General features: G+C 42.2%; 1 protein-coding gene across 3 annotated transcripts in view; it reads right to left on the minus strand.

Moving 5' to 3' along the window:
- LOC118777866 (rho GTPase-activating protein 27-like) overlaps positions 1-3,627 on the minus strand; it is a 30,538-nt gene extending 26,911 nt beyond the window's left edge. For all 3 annotated transcript variants that reach the window (XM_036529100.1, XM_036529109.1, XM_036529091.1), the window contains exon 1: positions 3,413-3,627. The gene's annotated coding sequence lies outside the window, so the exon portion shown is untranslated. The remainder of the gene's footprint in view (positions 1-3,412) is intronic.
- Positions 3,628-11,518: the final 7,891 nt, after the last annotated feature.

Raw genomic sequence — 11,518 nt, forward strand, 5'->3', positions numbered from 1 at the left:
ATACAAATAATCAAAAATTCATTATTTAGCTGATCATCCCATTCCCAGACATCAATTGTTGAGTGAATAGTGAAGAGTGCATGGTGACCCAAAGATATCTTTACATCTCTACATCTTTGTGCTGCTGGGTAAACAAGAAGAATGACATATTTGTTATTTCTGTGCATAATTATTGAGAACTCTTTGTCTTTTGCTTTTTTGAACTGAAAAGCATTCAAGTCTTTAGTTACAGATCATCATTCTTAAGGCTGAATACTGAATACATATATAAAATGGTGTTTCTCTCATCCTTAATGCTCCATATGGCAGGGACTTTGTGGCTAAGCCCTTGAGAAAGGTTATTCGCCTACAAGTACACATAATAAAAAAGCCCAACTGTATAAATATGTTCCAGAAAATTGTATCAGAATGGCACATACTGGAAACATTGGGAGTCTCCGGAAAACATGGCCTGCAAATGAAGCACCAATCCAGACACATGGTCTGCTTCAGTCGTGTATTCGCATAAGCGATATTTTCACAGTTCCAGTAATCTGCCCATCACTGATTTATTACTCTGTCTGTTGTGGTTGATATGGCTGTCAGATCTGTTGGATATTTGGTTTTAATCTCAGTCTGTATTCGTATGATGGCAGCGGCAGGAAGTCACTGCTGTGTGCAACCACACACCCAGAAACAAAACACCCAATGCAGAGAACATGGGAGACTCTCAAAGAAATAATAGGGCCTGCACAGAACAGGAAGTGTCTGTCACCCTACATCATCCAATCAAGTTGCCTCTCCATATATGGCCATTTACACATGACCTACATGTAATGAAACAGGGTTCACTTCTCCTGCTTCGCTCACTCAAAACATCATATGCGAACAGATGGAAAGTGCGTATGATATTGCGAGGTGAAGGTTGACCAAAATCACAAAAACTCCCATTGCATTACATTTCTCTTAGTGGACTTGTGTTCTTAACTAGGTCCTAACTAGAATGACTCATATGGAAAAAAAAGTTGTTTGTTTTTCTTGACAATGGAATATTAGAGGATATTTTATAACCTTTAAGTGACATTTAATGTAGGTAGTAGTCTTCACTCCTAAAAGTCAGGATAACTTGTCAATATATTTTGTGCCCTTTGCCTGGCAGTCTTGCAAACATGCCAGACATGGCAATCAGTAGCGAAGCGAGACACTTCAGGAAACTGAGATATAACATGAAGGCGAATGAGGTATACAAAGGTAACTCATGATGATGGATTGTGTAATCAGTACTGTTAAACAAAAGCCTTTTCTTCAACACAATACTAATAAGACCTACTAAGAACTGGTGTCATAGATAAAAATAGCTTTTTCCTATTGTACACAAGGGCACAAGAGTGAGAGTAATAGACAGCGCTGGGCTGTCCATTTGACACCCACAGCAGTCTTTGATTGGGAACTTGTATCTGGTTATAAGATTGGACTGTAGACTGACGTCTCCAAGACCAGCAGTGGGCACCACGAGTGGATCACCACTAACCCCTTCCCAGGTGTGCCAGTGTTACGTTTGTCGTCATGGAGTTCTCTGCTGCAGCCTCACTGGTTTATACGGCACATTGCCCTGCTAGAACATGTCTGATTTGTGCCTGTAGCCCTGCTGCCTGCCAGAACCTTGGGGAGGAGGGGGAGTGGACAGAACCGAGCACCAGCTCTGTACCTTACGTAAAAAAATTAAACAGTGAGGGGAGGATCCAATGGCAATGCCACAGACTGCCCTTTTTTGGGACTTTTTTTACCACTTATTCTAAAGGCTGAACAAAGTTCTGTTTGGGTCAGTGTAAGGAGTAAAGCCCTTTGGTGTGTAGTTTGCGAAGAACACCCACCTCAACCACACCCTTTCTCTGAAAATGTTACAGGTGGAATAAAAAATGGAAGGAGGTTGTTCTCATTTATGGCGCTGTTTAAAGATGGACCCCCCCCCCCCCCCTTTTACTCCTTCTGGATCCTTTTAATCTCCCTGTATGTTGCCCTGACAGGATGACCATTATAAGAGAAGGCAACATTTGCACTCTTCTCCTTCAAGTCTTGCCAAGCTTTGATCTAATGAACGGACTGTAATATAGTGTCATGTTGGTTGTCTAATTTTGTCTTAATTGTTGTGACATTAGACATAGACCAGCTCCCTTCTACAAATTCAAACACGTGTCACCAAGTGTCATTGAATGTTTCGACACATGTTTAGTCATGTACTTGAATTTTTAACATAACAATATGATGCGATGCGGTAAACATACCAATGGGTGAAACTCATGTCCAAAACATTCAGAATGAGTGCGGTCCTTGATCAATTTTCATTTAGTTTAATGTGTAAGCGACAGAACTCAGCTGTGACTATGACAGTCTTTTTCTGGACTGGACCGAGGCTCTTAATTCCCTCACCAGCCATGGCGTCATGTCTAAGTCATGTCTAAGCCGTTATCAGCTGTAACCATGCCCAATACTAGTCACAAAAAATAGAGTTTAGTGGGACCAGACTGTTGATCAATCTCTGTTCATAGCAGATGTGTATGTGAGCAAGCTAATTGAATCAGAGCAAGCTGATTGAATGTAATGTGTTGCCTCTGAATCACTTGCCAACTACCTATGAACTGCCTGTGATCTAATATTTGTCAGAAATATATATCAGAAAGTAGCATAACTCTGAAACAACCAGCTGACTTGAACACATTTATCCACCATGTATTATCTGTTATCATCCCATGCTCAGAAATGTATGCTCCAAGTAGACAAACTGGGAGATATCAGCTTGTTGACACAATCTACATAGTGTGAAGTTTGATAGAAAACATCAAGATTTTCCCTCTAGTTTTGATATCCACAGAAGCCAGGATGTCAAACTGGTTGGGGCTGCCCTGCTTGTTGAAAGCAAGATTATGGCAAATATCATTGCTTTTCTCTTACCAGAATGCAACATGTTACAAAGCTTGGGTCTAGAAAGTGGTGTCTCCTTATGTTTTACATAATGCCTACAACTCTGAAACATGGATTGACAACTCGATTAAACACAGTGATAAAACATACATTTCAGCTAATCTCTGTAGATTTGTCACTTTAGTTGTCCTTGTACTATACAAGACCACTCTTTTTAATAATGAGGATTATTAGCTCTTTATAGCTTGCTGTCAACAACAAACATACTCTGCAATAAATCTCTCAGATGAGAGGACTGATGTTTAAGGAGATGTTCTCTCCTCCGAGGTAAAATGTAAGTACAGGAAGGAAGAAAAGTTATCAAAATAAAAATTTACATGATGCAGAAAACAGAAAAAAACTGTAATGTAAAAAATCAGGTACTGAATACCTTCAGGATATATTCTGTAAAAGTCTGTATATATGGAGCATGGGAGACAAACATGTCCGGTAAGAAGAGCAATCACGCTACCTTGAGGGAGAGAGGGCTGCAGGATCATCCCAGCTTCTATTCTTTTTCACCAGCTCTACAGGAGAATCCCAGATTTCAGCAACAGCTCATTCCGTCTCTCATTTTCCCTTTCTTCAAGCAGTTCCGTTCTCTCTTCCTCTCACCTTGCTATTTCCCTTATTTGTTTTTTTCCCACCTGGAGCTCAGAGTGCCAGCTCTGGTTTGCAGATCCCTAACATAACCTTGTATGTATGTGCGCATATGCGTGTGGGTGTGTATCTTGCCTGTGCATGGGTTTAAACTTGCCTGCCTCCGTCTGCACTCATTTCCTGTTTCAGTGTGTAGAGAGCAGCTGCACAGAATTGAGAGGCAGAAGGACAGGAAGGCAGACAGAGCATTGTGGTGACTTGGAGGTGAGGGGCCCTTGATAGAGAATTTTACAGAATCTGTACAGCCCCTGAGTGCACAAGGATATCTGATTTCAGTTTGGGCTGTATGGTGAGACATCTTGATTTGGCTCTCTGTGACTAAAGGAACCTTCAGTTTGCACCTCTAGAATGAATGTAATTGTAACGTAAGTGACTGAGATTTGGCTCATAGCAGAGGGTTCACATCCATGTTTTCCATGTTCTGTAAGTATGTACATGAAAACATACATACACACAAAAAACAAAGAAACACGCACAGTCTAACACACAAAAGCAAAAAAAGCAACGAAAGCACAAAAGCAATTTTGATTTAAAACAAACACATCAGACTTGGAAATTTCACAAGCTGCACACTCAATAAAGCCTGTTTCTGAATGGGTTCCTCCGTTGCTAAAGCAGAGCTCTTGCATCAAAATATTAGTAGTTGCCAGGGACAATGGTGCATGCACTATTTATAACCCTTGTGACTGATTCACACCCATTCCAGCCTCAGTTTTTCCTCCATTGTACAAAGTTGCGTTTCCTCTTTATCCCTGTAAACTGATGGTGTGGGATGGACACCGGACACTCACAGAGAGCTGGCAGGGATCCTCTGCGTAGCGCTAACACCATAACAGAGATGGCATTAGTTGCCACAATGAAGCTGAGACACCCCACCTTTAGAACAGTGACAACCTTCTGCAGTTGGGTGGGGTGAAGGATGCGAACCTCTCCCAACTGTAAAGCAGATGATGGCCCTGTTGAGATTTGTGCAATTATCCTGCAGCTTTAGAAAAGCATAATTAAATAATGAGGGAAAATTCTGTGCATTGTACATACAAGGAAACACAGAGAAGAAGAGGGCTCACCAATATGTCCTCTAGGTGTGGGGATGGAGATAATGAGGTGATGGGTCCCACAGAGGGGAGCACTGAAAAGCAAGGGTGTGAGGAGTGTGATGATTAGTTAATTAATTGATTAATTGATTAATTAACATTACATGGGCCTTTATGCAATGATGCAAAACCTTCAAGTAAACAAAAGACAGGAACACACACTAGGAAACCCAGGGGGACACTGCACCAGGAAGGCCTAACCTAGGAAGGATACCACACTAGGGGGATATGCAACAAAGCAAACCTGATCAAGTCACATAACCTGATCAAAATTCCTGCTAAACCTCTCAGTTATTTGGTCAAGTTTGGGTTTTAGCCATCAGTAATCCCCTTTGTCTTGTGTCATCTTTTAGCCAGCTGCTGACAGAATGAATTTGCTCTTCTGGTGACTTTTCAACCCACTAGGCACCTTAAATTCTTATCAAATACTAAAGAATTCTTGGTAGTTCTCTGGTGGTAGCATGAATAAGAAAAAACAAGATAAACTGCAAGGAAAAAAGCACAGAAAGCTCAGCCTAACCCAGACACCTCAGACATTACTCTAGAGCTAAGCTGCTCCTTTCTTTGGTGCAATAGAAATAGATTGTTTTCAAGTTTGTTTAACCAAGTCTACAGAGAGGAAATGTGACATGAATGAGGCCTTCTGCACCTGCTGAAGAAAGTTGTGCAACCTGGATACTTGTAAATAGATGCAAATATCTTGCTTTTACATTATGTTTGGACCTGTGCACTGGCAGAGTGTAGAGAAGGGTTTTGGACTTCAGGACTGAAGTACACAAGTTTTTGTTCCTCTTTTAATCTGTGTACCAACATACCACAGCCACCACTGAGTAAGTCATCACTCACAGAAGTCTAGGCCAAAAATAAATAGATGCTTTCAAAAGATAGTAAAAAGTAATGGCAACTGGGCACAGAACCTCAGCACATGACCTACACTATATGGTCAATAATTAGGAGGGGTGTCCACATACACTATATGGCCAAAAGTATGTGGACACCCCTCCTAATTATTGAGTTCAGGTGTTTCAGCCACACCAATTGTTAACAGGTGCATAAAATCAAGCACATAACCATGCAATTCCCATACACAAACCTTGCAAGTAGATGGGTCGTACTGGAGAGCTCAGTGACTTTAAACGTGGCACTGTCATAGGATGCCATCTTTGCCACAAGTCAGTTCATGAAATTTCTGCCCTGCTAGATCTGCCCCGGTCAACTGTAAGTGCTAAAATTGTCAAATGGAAGTGCCTAGGAGCAACAACAGCTCAGCCACGAAGCGGCAGACCACGCAAGACCGCTGAGTGCTGAAGCACGTACCACGTAAAAACCACCTATCCTCTGTTGAATCACTCACTAGTTCCAAACTGTCTCTGGCTGCAACATCAGCACAAGAGCTGTACATCGGGAGCTTCATGAAATGGGTTTCCATGGCCAAGCAGCTGCACACAAGCCTAACATCACTATGCGCAATGTCAAGCAACGGCTGCAGTGGGGCAAAGCATGCCGCCACTGGACTTATGCGCTTCGGGTATGTATAGGTATTCGGATAATACTGTCGCAACATAAAGAAGTTTATATCAGGCAATGTTCAAACTGCAATCCATTGCTGTTTTAACTCATCTGCGCCCGTGACCGTCATATTTACGGTCCAATATATTATTGTAGGCTACTATACAAGTTCTATTCCGTAGGAAAATCCAATAGGGATTTAGACTAACAAGAACCTAATAATAACTAGGCCTATATCAACAGGTGGGCAGATATTACATATAAAAGATAGCCTAACCAAAAATGAAAGAAAAAACACTCACCGTAGATGTTCATTCTGATTTTGTTGTGCTGAAGTTATCAATAGCTTACTTTGGGTCTAGTGAATAGGTGGTTTGATAAGTAGCCTTATTAGTAATCTTATTTATACTTGAGTGTGGGAATTTCCTAAAAGGCCGAAAGCCGTCACTAAATTGTGCAAGACCATGTTTGTGTTGCTACATCAAGCCTATAAGTAATATATAATAATATAAGTGTATTTGCTGCATAATAAAGAATCGGTTCCTACTTTCTGAAGTGCAGTACCCATCCAGGCTAGCAGAAGAAGCAAGTGTTAAAGTATGTTACACTTTCTGCCTGACCTAGCAGTGCCGTTAACCCAAGTGAGGGGGAATTAGTTCCACGCAGGCCTTTTCTCTTTCTTTTGGGCCGATCCCCAAGCCTTGTTATATCCAGCTTGGCGAGTCCAGTTTCCAGTGGACGAACATATATCTGTTTAAAATTAATACAGACAAGACAAAGAACAAAAATAAAACATGCCGATTTAGAATGGATTCACTCGCTCCCTGAATACGAAGCGTAGTTTGACTGCCCCCAGAATCTCCACCTATGTGACACTAAAGGAAGGATGATTTCCATACTGTTGGGGTCGTTACCACATATCTCCAAACCACTTATAACAAAGCAAATAAATAAGTAAAAACATAATTCAAAACAACCTTCCACATGAACAGCCACAAGAGGTATGGAGTGGAGGAGAGCAGAGTTATCCTAAGGTACCACAGCCTCATAACAGAAAATTTGGATTCTCTTATACTGAGTGCTGTGTCTACTGTATTTGAATCCGTATTTAGCTGGATATTCACCAGGCTAACTGTAGTGTCATTTCCAAACCACCACTACTTAACTTTGGGGTGCTGCTTAGATTGACCGTTCTTGTTATTGAGAAGGGCATCCCCTACATGTTTTCCACTGCAATTTCACCCCCTTGAATAAAGTATGTACTTTGCCGTCAAATAAGTAAATGGTTTGGCATTCCGGTCTGCTCCTGGGTCCTACCACCTGAAAGCCTGACATGTCACGCTACAAATTCAAAACAAAAAATGCAAGTACAGAAACAATACAAAAACAGCATATATAATGGAAAGTGAGTCTCCCTGTGACCATAATTTAAAATTAGTTGATGACAGTCAGTCAAGATGTGTTGCATGATAAATACAATAAAGCACAATGTTTATTACAGTCAAATATCTTTATTATAATTTCTCCTTTATTTAGCATATAATCACTTGATAAATGTTACATTACGAGAAAAAAAAGTGTTAAGAAAGGAAAAAAAAAAACATTACTTGTGCTGTATCTTGCAGATATACCCAGAGCCAATAAGTAGTAAATGTCCTCATTTCAACCACATGTTATTAATTTGGCAAAAAATCCAAAGAGTGGTCAGGTAACATTTCATACTTAGTGATATGTCATATGTATCCCTATGGCACATCAACTCCAACAGGCAGCTCAGTCCTCTTCATTATCACGTATATCTGAATATCAGCTCAACTCAAACAATTAGAAAATAATAGCAGACATCTTGGGTTATTACAAACGATTACAAAATAATTGCAGACATCTTGGGTTATTACAATACGGAAGCATATCTTTTATAGTTGCACAAAAATGACTGTTCTTTCCCCAAAATCTCATCCAGCACAAATAGTGATTCACTGGTGCCAGAAGGACTAGCAGGGTGGGGTGAGGGGAAATCATAACTAACTTTGTATAGTTGAACAAGTCCTAGCCTCTAAAATAGAACCACAGCATGTAAAGCAGAGTACCAAATGCTCAAGCAAAAGAAAGTATTGAAAATGCATATTGCTGCTCATGAAGACCATGCTCAACTCTCCCCTTGTTTGATGTACACATTTCTACTTGCCTACTTCTGCTTTCATCAAAGTGACCATGGATCCCATTGCAGAAGTGTCTGTATGACTCAGCCGGGGATCTCACCCCTGCATTATGAGCTCAGAAGACAGTGTAATTACTGAGCAGTGACAAGCATGTGGAAATTATGTCATGAGTGAAAATGTTCTGCAGTGGTAAAAAAATAGGTTGCCATGTTCTGCGTGTCCTGATTGGTCAAAGCGGCGGCTGGAGTGGTGCAAAGCACACCGCCACCAGACTCTGGAGCAGTGGAAACGTGTTCTCTGGAGTCATGAATCACGCTTCACTATCTGGCAGTCTGATGGACAAATCTGGGTTTGGCGGATGCCAGGAGAGCGCTACCTACCAGAATGCACAGTGCCTACTGTAAAGTTTGGTGGAGGAGGGATAATGGTCTGGGGCTGTTTTTCAGGGTTTGGGCTAGGCCCCTTAGTTCCAGTGAAGGGTAACATTAATGCTACAGCATACAAAGACATTTTAGACAATTGAATGCTTCCAGCTTTGTGGCAACAGTTTGGGGAAGGCCCTTTCCTGTTCCAGCATGACTGTGCCCCTGTGCACAACGCAACGTCCATAAAGACGTGGTTTGATGAGTTTGGTGTGGAGGAACTCCAGTGGCCTGCACAGAGCCCTGACCTCAACCCCATTGAACACCTTTGGGATGAATTAGAACGCCGATTGCCAGCCAGGCATTCTCATCCAACATCAGTGCCTGACCTCACAAATGCTCTTTTGACTGAATGGGCACAAATTCCCACAGACACACTCCAAAATCTTGTGGAAAGCCTTTCCAGAAGAGTGGAGGCTGTTATAGCTGCAAAGGGAGGGGGGCCTCATTTATTAATGTCCTCTCCCATCCCTGACAATTGGCCACATGACTCGAAGGACAAAGTTGCTCCATGTTTCAGAACTCTTGTCGCTACCCTTCCCAGAAACCACATAGGATCACAGGAAATGCAGGTGGCTGATGGTTGTGTTCTGTAGACGACTTTAGTGCAGATGAAAGAAGGTGTCGCCTGTGCCCCAAGGTGTCAGCAGGAGGCAGCGGTATCCCCTTGCGCTGAGCCTTACACCATTGCCCCAAGTAGGATCCTGTCAAGGATGCAACGGAAATGGGGTAACGCGTGTGCGAGATGCTCCGCTGAGAATTCTTCTGTTTGTTGTGTGTGTGGCTTCCTGCTTTGCCTGGCCCTGCTCAGGGTGTCAGATGGCTTTCAGCATGCAGTTAGAACGTGTGGTCACTGTGCCATACACTACATGGACAAAAGTATTCGGACGCCTGACCATTACATTGTAATGACATTGTATTCAAATACATATACTTTAATATGGAGTTGGTCCCCCTTTTGCAGCTATAACAGCTTCCACTCTTCTCGGAAGGCTTTCCACAAGATTTTGGAGTGTTTGTGTGGGAATTTGTGCCCATTCATTCTGTAGAGCATTTATGAGGTCAGGTACTGAAAGGGGCCTTCCCCAAACTGTTGCCACAAAGTTGGAAGCATAGCATTGTCCAAAATGTCTTGGTATTCTGAAACATTAAGTTTACCCTTCACTGGAGATAAGGGGCCTAGCCCAAACCCTGAAAAACAGGTGTGGCCAAATACTTTTGTCCATATAGTGTATGTTGCACCAATGTTGACGTGATGTTGATGTGTAGGTTATTAGAGCTTTGGTGGCCAGCACATGTCCTGAGTAGCAGAGTCCTGCAGGCTCTATGAAGAAAGAGGTTCTTCCCTGAAAACTGATTTAACTGATTTCATTTCCAACATGTCGAGAGGCTCAAGGTTTCCAGACTAATTGGGCTCACAGCCCGCATTATCAGTCAGAATGCTTTACCAATTTTGATTGTAAATCCAGCAGTGCTTTGAAACCATACATCAGGAATAAAAAACACGGAAATGATAAGCAGTATGTTCCACGCCATAAAGCTCTTCCCATCAGCCTAATCAATAAAGGATTACACCTGGCCCAAATTGAAACCCCAGCCTGGAAAAAAACAGCTCTTTCCAGTAAGCTGGTGCCCAGATGCAGAGGCTGCCGGACCAGTGGCATGTGGATGGGTGCTTTACAGAGGAGGTGAATGAACTGCTGGATAAGCCAATGCTGCGGGGTTCTCTAGCTCTCTCTCTCTCGCTCAGTGAGGAAACACTGTCTTTCCTTTGCATCAGGCAGCTGTGCTACTCTTCCTGTCAGCTCTCACTTCCGGACTCTGGGGAGAAATCGCACATTTGGGCCTCCCCTCACCAAACTGAAGAGAGAACACCAGGCAGAACACCTCCATATTTCAGCTTAGGCCAGCCCAGTGGGCACATGGGTAAGATCCTGGCAGGTGAATGTTGACGCCACTGTAATGCCAACCCTGTAAGGCTCCTTACACCAATAGCAAGATGGAGCTCATAAAGCAGGCCTAATTTTCACCATTTTTTCCAGCCTGCAGCATTATGCAGTGTTCTCCAAAGCCAAACAATTCCTGGTACAGCAGTACGGAAGATACAACTGAGCTGCAGGTGGGCTCTTCTGCACCGAGTAACTCCACTGTCTGTACCGGTTGGTTTTTAATTAATCATTTAACTGATCAGCCAGGTGGAATTTGGTTTAGTAACCCTCGCAATGAGATTGCAACAGAGCCAGTGCGGTTTATTTTAATAAATTTGACATCAGTGTAATCACACCTTCAATGACTGTTTAAAAATGTCAAGCAAGCTAACATGAACTTTAGCCTTCCCCTACGCCGGAAATAAGTAATCTTGGTTTACTACAGCCTAGCAAGTACTCTTGGTTTGCTACATCCTAGCAAGAATACAGGTAAGGCTTGACCTGAATGAGACTTACATTCGCTCGGTGCACTCGACCTCTGTATTGTGACTTCAGTTATCAGCAGGAGAAATTCTTTTAACCCACCTGTTGTGTGCATACAACTTTGAGCAGTAATCAACCTAGAGGAAACTGCCACTTCCTCATCAAATGGCAGAATTGTCACAAAAAGGTCTCTTTTCCTTTTGACAGGGCTAAAATTTTACAAAGGCTCTTAGTTTTGTATATTTTGCTCCCATAAAAAGTTAAAAGCAAAGGGAATACATGTTTGAATTCACTGGAAACTAAGCCTGCTTCATTTTGTT

Source organism: Megalops cyprinoides, chromosome 1 (genome assembly GCF_013368585.1).
Source record: "Megalops cyprinoides isolate fMegCyp1 chromosome 1, fMegCyp1.pri, whole genome shotgun sequence".
Classification (NCBI taxonomy): Eukaryota; Metazoa; Chordata; class Actinopteri; order Elopiformes; family Megalopidae; genus Megalops; species Megalops cyprinoides.